Source organism: Rhipicephalus microplus, chromosome 3, assembly GCF_043290135.1.
Source record: "Rhipicephalus microplus isolate Deutch F79 chromosome 3, USDA_Rmic, whole genome shotgun sequence".
Lineage (NCBI taxonomy): Eukaryota > Metazoa > Arthropoda > Arachnida > Ixodida > Ixodidae > Rhipicephalus > Rhipicephalus microplus.
The window spans coordinates 139,151,301-139,167,402 of record NC_134702.1 but is presented as its reverse complement, the minus strand read 5'-3'; the positions used below and the strand labels follow the sequence as shown (position 1 = coordinate 139,167,402).

The 16,102-nt window shown below is 48.9% G+C and overlaps 1 non-coding gene across 1 annotated transcript; it reads left to right on the top strand.

Moving 5' to 3' along the window:
- The first annotated feature begins 9,246 nt into the window (after positions 1–9,246).
- Positions 9,247–9,318, top strand: TRNAT-CGU (transfer RNA threonine (anticodon CGU)). The gene has a single exon. It is a non-coding gene; the product is annotated as a tRNA-Thr (tRNA).
- The last annotated feature ends 6,784 nt before the right edge of the window (positions 9,319–16,102 follow it).

Genomic DNA, 16,102 nt, shown 5'->3' with positions numbered 1-16,102 from the left:
CACGTGATGGCTTCATTTTGATTTTTGTATCTATCGCAAAGCTCGCTTTACGAACACATTAAAATTGAGTTGCTTATGTGAAAACTACAGCCAAAAAAATTGATCAGTTCTCAAATATTCTTCATATAAGAATCTACGACCCTCCTCCCATACTTTGAAACTTATTCGGGAAGCTCGACGCGCATCCAAAACAACCGCCCCCACCCCGCAAAAAAAAGAAAGAAAAAGTCACAGCATATCCACGGAGTGAAAGATGATGAGTGGGATGATGCGCCCATCCGTCCGTCCGTCTGTCTTTCTGTCTGTATGTCTGTGCGCCCGTCTGTCTGTCTGTTTATTGAAACTTCTTGAACGATGCAAGTGCCCTCTTGTGAACACTTCGCGTACTGAGGGTGGCTACGACAGACAGCTACGGTAGACAATTCGCCCCTACTAAACAGGGCCCAAATTCAGCGTTCGCGGCATCGTCTAAAAGCTAATAATATGTCAGCTTAGTAGAAGTGAAAATTGCGAGCGGTTCCCATATTTCGCTCAACTTGACCTGTCTGTGCTCAAGCCCCTATATACCCATATTATCGTGCATATTCGATTTTTCAGCGAGGTACTGCGTTTGAAATAGAACAGCCCGTAATAACTACTTATGCAGCACAGAGCGAATCGTCTTAAGCACTAAAAAAAGCACGCAAATTTGAAATGTATTGCGTTCTAGACCACAAACACCAGCATCCAGAAAAATCCACGTACACTACTCACAATCACTACCCGCCGTGGTAGCAGTTAACGTGCCGCGATGTTCGCGGTTTCAATACCAGACCACAGCGGCTGAGTTTCGGTCGGCGCGAAATGAAACAACACCTGCGCAGTTAAACGTTAACTCCAGGTAGTCAAAATTTATGCACAGTCGCATCTACTACGGCATGATTCGGAATCATGTCGTTATAACACACAGAATTCCAACATTTATTATTACCAACCATACTTTTCGTGATAGCTAAGAGTGCCTGAGTATTTCTTCATAACGTCTGGGCGTTGTACCCACCGAAGCAACGACATGGCTTTGAGGCACCCCCTAAGGGTAGAGCTTAAGAAATTTTGACCATATCGCTATCACTGACATCATGCAGTACACAGACCTCTAGCACATCGTCTGCATCGAAATGCGAATGCTACAACATGGCTCGAACCCGCAAACTTCGCGCCAGCAGCCGAAGACATAGAAGCTGCACCACCGACGTGCACAAGTATTCTTGTAGAGAGCTAACAGATTGCACTGCAGAGGACGTTCTAAAAGTCAGTACAATGCACGACACTCGCCAGTTGCTGGTAGAAATTCGTCACGTTCCTCGGCGCGGTGCCATCGTCATCGACAAAGACGGCCGCGTGCGGGTAGTGGTGGCGCAGCGAGATCGGCACTAGCACGATGGCCGCCGGCTCGGGTGCCTGCTCGAGCGTGCCGGCGCTCATCCACTGCAAGGCGGCGACGAGCAGCAACAAGGGAAGCAGCCAGCCGAGCAGCAGCGTGGTCGCCCACCGGCGGCGCAGGAACAGACAGCGCTCGACCGAGATCACCTGGGCAACGGCTAACCAGCCACCAGGGTTGTCTCCGCGGGTCGTTACCAAGTTGGCCAGGTCGGCAGCTGCCGAAAGAGCATCACAATGTGCTCCTTATTAAGAAAACAACAAAACGGGCTCACAGACAGAAAGACAATGAGTATTATTGTGGTCCTGCGGGTAACTAGGAAAGTCCCCTTTCGGGGAAGATGCTGCCTCGGGCCGCTCCCACGTCGGGGCGAGCAGGCCATGCCTAGCCCCCGCGTCGAGGGACCTCTGGACAATTCGTTGCTGAGCGGCGAGCACGGGGCTCTTGGGCACTTTCTCCCACTGTACTTCCGTGGTGAGCAGATCGTTGTGCCGCAACGCGGGACACTGCCAGAGCATGTGATCTGAAGTGGAGAAGGTTTCCCCGCAGTCCGGACAATCGGGCTCGTAGGAGAGCGCGTACCTGCTGACCCTGGATAAGCTGGCTGAGGTTTGACGCTTGTAAACCTAATTAAACCGAGAGAAATGTATGTTTGAAGTGGTTTTGCAAATACTATGCAGGCAGTGTTACATTATGGTCAGGCTTTATTGCAAATGCAATGGTGTACATTTTCGTGTTTCCTAGATGGCGAAGAGAATGGTCTGGTACGTGGTACGCGAAGTAATCAGCGATAGCGGTAACTTAGGCTCCTCCATAGCACACCAATCGGGCCTCCTATGTTCCGGTGTTTCGTCAGGTAGCATTGCCTTTGAGATTTCAAGCCTACGGAGCTATATCTACTGAGCGATTGGATTTCGCCCATCACTCTTGCTCAAGCCGACATATGGACGGCCCAGACGTGGCAGGAGTGAGTGACCCATTGCAGCGCGTCAGCGCGTGTTTTTCCGACGTGACGTATAGCCCTCTCCCTGAAGAGAGAGAAAGGGGAGCTACCTTCGCATAGCGGGGATGTTATGCGAAGGTAGCTACATGTCTTCTATGTCTCTAAGTACGTCAGTCGCATGCGTGTTGTCAATAAGTTTTGAAATTTCTATCTTTCCTCATCGGTTGCGAGACACGGAGGTCCGACGAAATGTAGCGATTTTACAACCGAGCAATTTTATAGCACAATATAAGCATCAACGGCACGTTAGCGAACATGTACTGTTGGAGTTAGATACTCTGCAGTTGCAGCTGCGAAAGTCGTGTATGCTAAGTGTCGAGACACTCCCTGATTCGTCCATTTTTGACCACAACTTAGTACTGATGAGATAAAGCACTGGTACTTCAACTTATTTCGGCGGCATGTCGGCCTCTGCACTCTGCACTACACGACTCTCCTCCTTCCCTCTCTCCAACAGCTGGGCGTTACTTTTTCCACTTACAGTGAAGCGCCGACTGTATGTCAAGGAGGAGAAATTGCCATTCTACTCCTCCTTAACACACAGTCGGCGTTTGACTCGCTCCCCCGCGCGTCCATCATCAGTGATGTGCGTGCGCTCGGTGTCCAGGGTAACCTCTTGAGCTACGTTTAGGCCTTCCTCACCGTCTGGACGTTTACTGTGTGCGTGAGCAGGGTGACAAGTGCGCCGTGGTCCGTCAGCTGCGGTGTCCCACAGGGCAGCGTCCTCAGCCTGTTTTTGTTTAATTTGGTGCTCACGCCGCTCACCAATTGCCTTCCAGAAACGGCTGTGTTCTCCATGCGCTCGGTTGTGTACGCAGACGACGCCCCTTTTTATGTGCGTGGACAGTCTCGTAAGTGCTAAGCGGTGCGTGCCTGTATGCAGGAGGTCCTTCAGTGTGTGTCCACCTTCGTTAGAAGTATCGGCCTCATGATCTCGGAGCCGAAAATCAAGGCCTTCGTCGTTCACCCTCGTGCAGAGGCCCGACGACGTCTCCCGTGCCTTCAGCTAGATGGTGCGCCGATAGTTTGGCGGAGCAACGTCCGCCATACCTCGGCCTCACAATAGATGGCCTCCGATGGTTTGCGGCGGTGCGGTGCGTACGTCAGACGACGCGGCGCGTGGAATCGGCTGTGCGCCATCCGCTCGCTCGTGGCAACGGCTGCCCCGCTGCCTTCGCCTGCACTATATGCGAGGCGATTACTCTATCTACCATGCACTGCACACTGCCAATCTGCAAATTTCAAGCACCACAGTGGCGACTCATAAACCAAGACCATCGCCACGCCATCCGCCTGTGTCAGGGAATGCCTCGTAGCTCTCGTGTAGCCGAGACGCTCGCAGAAGCTCGTGCGGGCCGGCATCGCTCACGGCGGACCTGCGCGCACTCTGCTACTTGGAGCGTCGCCACCGGGCACCCGATGCTGGCCCCCCTGCTCGCGCGGTTACATGCTGCGCCATATTCTCAAGTCAGCCAACTTTGGACCTCTACGATGGCGTTGTGGCTGACGATCCCGCGCGCCCTTCGTGCTGGCCGTCGCCTCACCGCGAACACGGCGGCCCGAGCCCTCGTTCACCGGGCATCCCGCTTGGATCCTGAGTGCCTGCAACCCGAAAGCGGATATTTGCTGACATTCAAAGACATCACAACCCATTACAGGAATCTGCATGGTCAATACCCACCTCCTGCAATGTGGCTGGGGAAGGCTAACGAACGCATCTTGCTGAGACATTTCAACAATTCTTGATTGTGCCAGGCAATCATGCATCATTTTGATTCCTCCTCCACTGGTAAGTGCCAATACTGTGGGCAGGTGGCTGACACCTACCACATCGTTTGGGCTTGCCAGCTCAGCTGAGCTCTTTCCCCCAACCCTAACCCAACCAGGGAGGAGTGAGAGGCGATCCTGCAGGGTTGCTCGGATTTTCAAGCCCAAAGAATCCTCGTCCAGAGGGCTAGGTTTGCAAGTGTCACCAATGGGGTCCCGGAATAAGGATTCCACCCATTATGTAGCCTTTAAAAGGCAGCACCTCTCCTCTGTTTTTTCAATAAATGTTTTCACTCTCTCACTCCCTCACCAGCGAGCGCCCCTTCGAGTGAATCTATACTTGCCGGGAGTCCGATCGAAGTGCCACAACCTGCTCAGTGCCATGACCCAGGAGGCTGCGGCGCCGTTGTACGATGAACTGGCTGGAAGGACTCGAGCGTTCACTGATGGGTCTGTCCTGTGGGATGGCTCTGCTGCGGCCGCCTGAATAGCCCCTCAGCTTGGCACGGAGCGACAGTGCCGCTTGCGGTGATGTGCATCCTGGACAACAGCTGAGCTAGTCGGACTTTTCGTGGCTGCCAACCTGCTGCTCGAGTCGCAAGCTGTCATGAGCGCAGCAATACTTCGCGACTCAAAGCCTGCCTTGAGCCAGCTCACGAGAGAGCCCGCTTCTGGCTCAGCGCGCTGCACGCAGCCTACTGGCCCTTCAAGAGCGAGGCTGTGATCTTGTACTCCAGTGGCTCCCATCACACGTCAGCACCGCGGTGAACGAGACTGCAGACAAACTTGCCAAACGAGCACACTTGGCCGAGAACCCGCTAACCGACTACGCAAGCTCTTTTGACTCAACACGCAACAACCTTCGCCGGGAGCTAACGCGCGAGCATCCTGACGCTCAGGTTGTCGCCGGACGCCCCCCTCCTCTCATGCCAGCGACAGGTTTCACCCACCGCGAGCGCGGGCTCATCCTATCCCTGAGGACCGGCTCTGTGTGGCCAGCTGAATGGAGGCATCGTCTGCGCGGCGCCGTGGAAACACACTACCTCTTGTGCAAGTGTCCTGCTCTCGGTAAGCGCGCAAGTGGCTCGTGAAAAGACGCCGTCTCATCGGAATGCCATGTGCAACCCTGCAGGACCTCCTACAACCCACCGCTACGAGGACCATCGCCGCTTTAACCTTGCGGCCTTACTAGACTTTCTTGTGGACACCAGCTTGACCAAGCGACTTTTATAAGCCGCTCGCTACAGTGAAGCATGTCCTCCTTCCACCACGCTAGATTTCTGTTTTTCTCCTTTTTGATTTCACCCCCCCCCCTCTATCTTTTATTAGCCAACTTTTTTTCTTCACTTTAACTCTCTCTGCATTCCCCGTTCCACCGTGAGTGTATCGGTTTAGGTGTCCTCACATGAGAGACAGTTATCGAGCACTCAACACCCCCATTTCCTTAACTTTCCACTTTTTTTTCTTTTTTCCCTAAAGAATCACCTCCCCCCTCTTCTATCATAGAGTTTCCTAATATACCCTAGAGGGAACTCTGGCGCTAGTGTGTATGGGAGCAGCAACGCACGGTGCTTCAGCGAGCATGGGAATGATGAATAGTCACGGAGGAAGCAAAGGTAGGAGAGGCCCTGACGTCACTCGTTGTGAAGTCGGAAGTCGGCCATATTGACTGGGCAAATTCTCCTCTCTTGCAGACATCCCAATGTAAAGGAGAAGGCACGACTCGCTCTCCGGCTCGGAAAGCACTTGAGCTGCGCAGCGCGTGTGCCGTGACGATCCGAAACTAATGGAACGCGGCTCAACACTCTGGGCCAGCGCGACAACTTCGGCGAAATCATTTCGTTCAAGTATTACCAGTGAGTAAGAGCTCACCGACAACGAAGCAAGTACAAGAGAACGCGTGCTAATGCACTGACAACGGCGAGGGTTTTCACGTCATTATCTCAGCAACTGTACAGACAACGCGATCGGTCGTGTGCCTTCTACGATTGCATTCCGTCACGCGGCCGATGCAGCGTCCGGCCACTGTGTCCGTGTTCCGCGTGAAACTCACCGCGGTGACTTTGAGCACTGTGCAAGCGACACTTGAACGCGGTTGCTGTTACGTTGAGATTACATGCAATGCTTGGGGAGAGTATAGGAAGCGGAACAGAAACGGTGTTTTAAAACGCACATTCAAGTTGTTACTGTACACACAGAACATGAAACTATGCATGTTCACATGGTCCTCATTTATTGCGTCTTGCTGGGCTCAACTGCGTCGTCCGTGATCAGAAGCAGGAGCACTGCCCCACCGTCACTGACCTGCAACGCGTTCGTCGTCGTTCCACTTCGCCATGGTGCCCAACGCAACTTCGCTGAACACTAATTGCTTCATCCGTGTCATCCGCCGCACGACACAAGGACATGCACTCGTTCTACGTACTGTTGAAACCACATGATGGACAAAAGGATTTGTAAACGTTGCTAAGAGTACACTAACTTCCAGGAGAACACTGCGTAACCAATAACGCGGCGCAGAGCACGGATATTGTCCGCCATGGCTCAGCACGAGACTTGGGGAGGCACACATGCCGCCGCCAGCCGCGGCCGCTCACTGCTAAACCAACTCCACTGCGCAACACGTTGCCATAACAACGCCGCCATTGTTACCAGTGAATATGGCCGCCATGATGTCATTTCCGCCACACTTTTCACGTAGCGCACCAGCTGGGCATGTCCTCTCCTACCTTCCCTTCCTCCGTGTGAATAGTACGCGTATTTGTCTAATCTTCGTACTTCTGGCCTGCTTCTTGCTCCGTGTGTGTTCGTGTGGTTTGGAGCTCTTATCTCACGAAACAAAAAATAGGCAAACGTTCAGCGGTTGCAGTTCACCACCTTATTTTTTGAACTTACCATTTTAAATCAGTTCAAGAAGTTCAAAAGGGTTCGTTCTTTTTTTTTTTTCAAGACAAAACTGAAACCAGCAATAAACGAAGCCGCAAGTACGATTCACCGCCCGCAACTACGAAGGCTAGGCAAATCCGTGTACTAACCATCACTCTATGATCACTGAACGACCGCAGCGCCATAGTACCCTCTAATTAATTTCAGGAAAGTGTATGTCTCCTACCACATGCTTGCGCTCGCTCCTATGGAGGAAAAAAAAAACACAGGAGAAAGCATGGCGTCACGCACCCAGCCTTGGCAAGCCAACCCATTTTGAAGCCATTAAAGTCAGCCAAACACGTGACCCTATGCCGTGAGATCAGGCAATAAACGAGACTTGCCGATACTTCGGAGTATGGCGCCCGGTAGCTTTCAATTGAAATGCACTGGTTCGGCGCAGACTGGCCGGCTCACGCAGGTGTTAAAGACGGAACAGCACCGAGAGTACTAAAAGCTACCGAAAGCTCTGACGTGTTGATCCCGTCTTATGCCGACAAGGTGGGCTTCACTTGTGTAACGTAATGCTCCCTCCTTTCTTTTCCTTCCTCCATGCTCGCTCCCCCCTCCTTCACCTTGCCAAGCCTAACGTTGGCCACGCCGACACAGGGAGCGTCTGCAAACCTACGCTTGCCCCCACCCCCTCTCTCTTTCTTGTAGGCATTCCTTCCCGCAGCGTTTGCACGCCAACGCAGGCAGCATCTGCTAGCGAGTTGTGTTTAGATTGGATTGGATAAACTTTTATTTGGTCCTCGAAAACACAGAGAAAAATTACAGCATATCCACTGACTGAACGATTATCAGGGCGAAGCGTCCATACGTCCGTCCGTGGGTCCGTGCTTCTGTCCTTCCGTTCGTTCTTGATTCTGTCCATCCGTGCATCCGTCCTTTTGTCCGTCAGGCCATCCGTGCTTCCTTCCGTCCTTGCGCCTATACCTCTGTCAATCTGTCCATACGGACGCGCGGATGGATGGACACGCGCGTAGGAGGCGGACCCACGCGTAGTACCTTTACCGAACACACCAGTAGAACCCAATAAAGTGAGAAATACATCGAAGCGATTCATTTGTTGTAGTGACAGAAAATAAGGTATTGGCGCTATTAATTTGAATTACGGGAGAATTTTAGCTTGTCTGCAGTGGTGGTGTAGTGGTCACGGTACTCGGCTGCTGACCCGAAGGTCGTCGGTTCGATCCCGGCTGTGGCGGTCGCACTTCGATGGAGGGGAAACGGCCCCTGCACTGTGTGATGTCTGCACGTTAAAGTGCACCAGATGGTCGCATTTTCCGCAGCCCTCCACTACAGCGTCTCTCATAATCATATGGTCGTTTTGGGACATCAAACCCCAGATATTATTACTAGTATTCACTTTTCGCAATCAATGGTGTGCGCAAAGAATATTTTAGTATCACATAGCCGTGCAAGCTTATACGTACGCAGGTGCTGTGCTCGCTCCTTCATTTTGACGAGAGACAAACTGGCCAACGTCAACCTGCAGAAAAGAAGGCAGCTGTTTGGTAAGAAAGCTCCGTAAAGATATCATCTCAGATCGACTGTTAAATCTGAAACGCATTGTATTGATACTTTTGAATTTTACAACCTAAACATAGCGGCGAGGAAAGAATAAAATAAGATCTTTTTTTTTCAGCCAATTTTCGCCAGAGTTTTTTAGATAAGAGGTTCTCAGGCTTGTCTCAGCTAGCGGGCTGCCGTTCGAGAACCTAGTAAAAAATTAATGCCACCACGCAATAATGCCTTAACGTTAAATCAACTTTCTCAATATTGCGGGAATGTTGCGGCAACATTTGGTGCTACCAGAGGGAAGGGCCGAGACAGTGAAGAAATTCAGAACAGGGGTAGAGGTTGGATAAAACGTCACGTAGTGTAGCCATTTAAAAAAAACTATCTTTTACTGTGATAGCCATTATATGAACACTATCAGCTGAATTTTGCTGCCGGTGTCGACGTCGGCGTCACTCACCATATATATATATATATATATATATATATATATATATATATATATATATATATATATATATATATATATATATATATATCTGTGTGTGTGTGTGTTGAGTGATATATATAATTCACATATAAACAATATACAGTGTTTGGGGGGATAGCTGTCGTGGTAGCTCAGTGGTAGAGCATCGAACGCGTAATTCGAAGGTCGCAGGTTTGAATCCTGCCCACGGCAAGCTATCTTTTCACCCCCTTTTCTTCATATTTACATTACAATTTGGCCTAATATTTTCCCCTATACTTTCCTTGGCATTATTGTCTGTTAGATCTCATTATTACTGTGTAAAAACACGAGCCCTTAGGTATCCACTTCTTTCCTTATATATATATATATATATATATATATATATATGTGTGTGTGTGTGTGTGTGTGTGTGTGTGTGTGTGTGTGTGTGTGTGTGTGTGTGTGTGTGTGTGTGTGTGTGTGTGTGTGTGTGTGTGTGTGTGTGTGTGTGTGTGTGTGTGTGTGTGTGAAAATGCAAAAGGGAAAACAAGCGTTGGAAACACTTGTCTCTTCGTGCAAGCGTTGCATTGTCAGTGCAGCGTGATAAAATCTAATCTTTAGAATTACTTGTGTATGTCTTTTATAGTAAAAAAGACACACATACAGAATATTGACGTGTTGTTGTGGTCCCTCAGACATGCGAAATAACCGTATTTTAATTGACAATCGCACAAGTATGAACGCTAAAGCTTGAGCAATATTGGTGGGCGCTGCGGATGGGGTTCGCCGTTTGAGGTAGTGCTTAGTGTCGTTTGGGGGTCGTCCGCCCTTAACGGTACCCCCCAATACTTTGTCTGTTGGCCCCCAAACGATACTAAACGATCTATACAAATGTGCAGACAGACCAAGATATTTGCGTCGAAGGTCCGCAAGAAAGTATTCAAAAAATTGTCCAACAGAACCTGCTACGTCACACAGTGTGAAAAATAAACAAACCAGGTGGGGAGAATATGAAACGTTCTGTGTATTATAAGTGAATTGTGGGGTCAGTCGTTTAAAGTGTCGCTAAGGGCGGAAAAACAGACAAATGTACAGGCAGACAGTACGAAATTTTGCGTCGAAGGTCCCCTAGAAAGGCTATCATCTTTAAAAAACCCAGAAAAACATTTCAGCGCGTGGAATCGAACTTGGGTCCTCTGAATAGTGAATGCGAGGCGTTAACCACTGGAAAAACTGTGCCACCGAGGAGTACGTCTTTCGCTGTTCAAACGACAAGCTATTATATCTACTACTTACCACTGCTCACGGGCATCTCGGGGGAACTGTCATGTTTTCAGCATGGCAAGCAAGATGGCGCAACGAGCGCTCGTCGCCACATCGCGCGAAGACACGCACTTTAATCTCCCACGCGTACTTTGCCCCGCTTAGAGGAGGGGAGCGACGCTCCCTCACACGTATTTACCTCCGGTGAGGAGGGGGGGAGGATCGTACATCTTGGCTGGCTCCGAGCTTTACCTGGAACGATTCTGTTGTAGTTACCGGACACACAAACGTCACTGCAATCATTGCAGTCTCCGTTTGCGAAAAGCGCGCTTTTCAGACACAGCGAAGTAACAGCTGAGACGCTTATTCGTGCACATCTGTACCTATGAATACGTTTCGTCTATAATTTGTGCTTGAGAAACACGGGGTACGTTTCGATCTGCTTCCCAATTTCTTGCTATCGCGTTCATTGCTTCGCCTTTGCGGCAATGCTGTGACTTTTCCTCTGATATGGGTCAAATATACTATGGGGACAAACCGTACGTTCAACAAAGGCATCGATATCAAACTGCTGTGGTATTAAAGTCCTCAAACAGAGTTTTAGATGCGCAGCGGTTTACGGTCGAGCTCAATCTGGTGTGCGGCATGACCACCCTTACTACTTATGTGCCTACTCTCCGACTGTGTCCTCGCCTATGCTCACTCCCCTCTCTCTCCCCTTTGGGCATCCCTCCACGCGGCGTTCACACCTCCATGGCGCATGCGTGGACACCCCTCCTACACTCCCCCTCGCACCTCGCAACGCCGACGCAAGCAGCGTCTGCTTGCCTAAGCTCGTTGCCTTCTCCTCTATGCATCCCGCCCTGCGGTGCTTACTGCCCCATTGCGCATGTGTGCCCTTCTCCTCGCTCGCCTGCCAACGTCGACGCAGGCAGCGTCTGCTGTTCTACACTCGCTCCCCCCTCTCTCCTCAAGCATCCTTCCCCGCGGAGTTTACACCCCAAAAGAGCATGCGCGCTGTCTTTCCCTCCTGATGCGTACAATTCTTCGTGTCGGTGCCTTTGAATCTCGCGCACAGGGCTTTTACTGTATCGCCAGTACACTGCCGCGTAACAACAGGCAGCAGCCACGACAGGCCTGCCACCGCCGCGGTCAATGGCGAGACGGCGTGCGTTATTTTCGTCTACGTGCTCAGTGCATGCAAGCAACGTTCTGCAGGAAACTATAGCGTATACCAGCTACGTTGTTATACGCTAGTTCGTTATACGTTAGTTGCTGATACGCTATAGTTTTGTGTAAACGAAATCAGGGACTGACTTGAGATAAATATCCTTGAGCGTGGACACAGTGAGGCCGATCGAGCGGATGCCGAGATGAAAGCTGGCCCTTTCCAGTTCGTGAAACATACGGTCGAAGTCTTTGGAGACAACCGTATGCAACCCGACGATGGCTTGGCTCGGGTGGTCATCCAGGACTTCAGCCGATGGCGCGTACCTCCGCAGTATAGACAGGGCGTGCTGCTCCTGAAAGGGCACCTTGGCGCTCTTCTTGAGTCTCACCTTGTAGCCAACGCCTGTGCCAGAATTAAGCCTTACATACGGGACTAGCACTTTTCTACACAGCTTAGTGCAAATGCGTGGGCAGCTTCATTGCGCCTGCGACAGAGTCAATTATCGGAGGTTCTAAACTTGTTTCGTAGGCTCTATGAAATGTTCAAGTTCTTTGTGACGATTATCACAGTCATTTTTTCTGTTCAGGTAATAGACATTTCATCATCATTATCATCATCAGCCTGACTACGTCCACTGCAGGACAAAGGCCTCTCCCAGTTAACCCGGTCCTTTGCTTGCTGCTGCCAATTTATACCCGCAAACTTCTTAATCTCATCTGCCCACCTAACCTTCTATCTCCCCCTAACCCGCTTCCCTTCTCTGACAATCCAGTTAAATACCCTTAATGACCAGCGGTTATGCTGTCTACGCGCTACATGCCCGGCCCATGTCCATTTCCTCTTCTTTATTTCAACTATAATATCCTTAACCCCCGTTTGTCCCCTAATCCACTCTGCTCTCTTCTTGTCTCTTAAGGTTACACCTACCATTTTTTTTTCTATTGCTCGCTGCATCGTCCTCAATTTAGGCTGAACCCTCTTTGTAAGTCTCCAGGTTTCTGCTCCGTAGCTAAGTACCGGCAAGATACAGCTGCTATATTCCTTCCTCTTGAGGGATAGTGGCAATCTACCTGTCATAATTTGAGAGTGCTCGCCGAATGTGCTCCACCCCATTCTTATTCTTCCAGTTACTTCAATCTCATGGTTCGGCTCTGCAGTTATTACCTGCCCTAAGTAGACATAGTCTTTTACAACTTTAAGTGCACTATTACCTATCTCGAAGCGCTGCTCCTTTCCGAGGTTGTTGTACATTACTTTCGTTTTCTGCAGATTAATTTTAAGACCCACCTTTCTGCTCTCCTTGTCTAACTCCGTAATCATGAGTTGCACTTCGTCCCCTGAGTTACGCAGCAATGCAATGTCATCGGCGAAGCGCAGGTTACTAAGGTATTCTTTATTACCTCTTATCTCTAACTTTTCCCATTCTAGGCTCCTGAAAACCTCCTGTAAGCACGCGGTAAATAGCATTGGGAAGATTGTGTCCCCCTGCCTTACACCCTTCTTGATTGGTATTCTGGTGCTTTCTTTATGAAGCACTATGGTAGCAGTTGACCTCCTGTAGATTTCTTCCAGAATGTTTATATATACTTCATTTACGCCCTGATTCCGCAGTGTCTGCATGACGGCTGATATTTCTACTGAATCAAACGCCTTCTCGTAATCTATGAAGGCTATGTATAGTGGTTGGTTATACTCTGAGCATTTCTGTATTACCTGATTGATAGTATGAATGTGGTCAATTGTTGAGTAGCCTGTTCGAAACCCTGCTTGTTCCTTTGGTTGATTGAATTCTAATGTTTTCTTTATTCTGTTAGCAATTACCTTTGTAAATAGCTTGTATACTACAGAGAGCAAACTGATCGGCCTGTAATTCTTCAAGTCCTTGTCATCTCCTTTCTTATGTATTAAGATGATGTTAGCGTTCTTCCAAGACTCTGGTACTCTTCCCGTCAGGAGACACCTCGTAAACAGGGTAGCTAGTTTTTCTAACACAATCTGTCCTCCATCTTTCAGCAGATCTGATGTTACCTGATCCTCACCAGCAGCTTTGCCTCTTTGCATGCTCCCCAAAGCTTTTCTGACACTTACTACAAGCTAAAATACCTATCTGAATGAGGCCTCACTGTCTCAAGCAACGAACCTCTGTACATGTGAGAAATAATAAGAATGATTGTTGGGATTTAACGTCTCAAAAGCACGAAATTACTCTAAGAGGCACCGTAGTGGAGGACTCAAGAAATTTGGACCACCTGGCGTTCTTCAAAGTGCAACCGAATCTGAGTACATGGGCAGGCGAAAATGCAGCCGCCACATTCGGGATTCGATTCCGTGACTGGCGGGTCAGCAGCCGTGTACCTTAGACACTACACCACCGCGGCGAGGCAGTTACCATGGCCGTTAGGTTGCGCTACATACTATTTTATTGAATGACTATGCAGGTTTGCAAGTTTTTGATGGTCGTCACATAAAATATTTAGAGGATCATATTTTCTATTCGCTTAGGAATACTCGAAGCGAAAGACAGCTTATGGGACAATTTTACCAGCTTTTTTATATTACGTGCGTTAAAATCAGCAATAGAAAAGACTAACACTAGACGAATGGCGACACAAGATGGACGTTGAACTAATAGCTTTGTACGTAGCTCCGAAGCTGTTTTGAGTAGATTTAGCGTCGTTTTGTCGTTTATTTTAGCTACTCTTCACATAAAAGGTAGTCAAGCGGACATGTTTTTTTTTTGCGCTATTGCAGTTCAATACATGACGCCAACGGTGCTATTTAACTTTATTTTCACCTAAATCCCGCAAAGATGAAGAAAAGGCGCAGATCGTATGGTCGCGGGTATTTGTAACATGAAAGTGTTTTATGTGGGGGCCCACGAAGACTTCAGGAAAATATTTCCATGACGGAAATGACATCGCAAATCGCACAGTGAAAAAATTTCCCTCCACAAGAGCCGAACCCATGGCCTCTCCGCCCGCCGCAACAGATTCTGGACACGCTATCCACTGCGCCATGGTCACACTCTAGCTGAAGTCTTTATAAACACAACTTTTCTATCGCACACATTCCTCTGACAGTGCAATTTGTCGGTCGCATGGTGTCGGCATCTAGGAGTGGTGCAGCGAAGCAATTCGTCATCACTATTGTGTCCACGCACAACAACGCGTCGTTGTTGCGCACCCATCTAATGCGGAAATTGCAGCAAGAAAAGTGCAATTTTGTCAACGCTTTCAGACATCGTGAAGTGGCAACCTTATCCCAAGCCTTGGCCTCGTTCATAACATTCGTCGGTAGAAAAAATTGTTATTCGCGTACAACTGCGTCACTTAGCTATAACACTGCGTTTCCCGCTTCTGCTGGCCCCGACAAAAATCGCGGCCGCCTTAGAGAGGAAACCCGACACGCGTTGCATTTTGCTCTAGCCTGGTTAACATGCCACAGTATGGTTCTCACTCCTTCCTATTTTTTCTGCCTATCATCTTAAATTCTCCTACACCAAAGGCGTTGAGCTGTGCCCCGAGTTTTCCTCGGGATACTTCAAAAGAAAACTTTTTGGTCTAAATTTCTGTTTTTCTTTTTGCCACGTGAAACGGCTCATGTACGACCACATCCGCAGCACCCACGAATACTGCTCTGGCTCCGGCGTTCATACTATTGCAATTGTAGAATAAAAATCAAATATGAAGCATATGCGAGGCACAATATCAACGCACCAATCTTCTGTGGTGTGTTTCTTTATACTAGGAAAGACATACACACGTAATTCTACAAACTGTTTTTATGGTGTTTATAACGCTGCGCTGTCATTGTGATGAGATGCACAAAAAGGCATTTGAAATGCTTTGTCAAGACGATATGGTGCTGTCACGTACCTTGAAATCTACACAATGCGGCCTTCAAGATTGTACGCGCATGCTATAACGCAGGTAATCATCTCGTGTTCTGAGATTACCGCCAGATGACACTCATGTTTCACGCATTGCCTTCAAAACCTATTCAGCCATTTTCTCGCGCAACACATCAAATAAATATTTTATTCATTCACTTCAGACGGAATACTATCGTCCTTCGACGACATTTGCAGCAAACATGCAAATACGGCGCCATTTTTTTTCTCTTCCTGTTTCGCCGAGCCACCCTCTACCTGGATGGTGACCATATCTCAAGTTTTGCGTCCAATCAGCGACACCCGTTTGGTCGTAACACCCTTTTATCTAATTACACTCCCACCTTACCTAGTACAGCTACCACAAATGTTTATTGAAACATTGATCACGGTTGTTCATTAGTCGTAAAGATGGAAATGTACCACCAAGCGCGAACGTACATCCATCCCCGTTAAACAGTGCTATAACTCACAAACACCCGTAGTTATAGTTCTGGCTTTCTTACGTTAGTGTACAGTGAATATTTAACTACTTTTTCTAAAGATACGTGCAATTTTCATGTCTTACCAATTCCTATTGTCGCAGAATATTCCAAGACGCCACGGGTTAGATACGGACAGAGAAGGGACACAGCACTGAACTCACAAATCAATTTATTTGGAAGAGAAACGAACATATAGAAAACAATGAT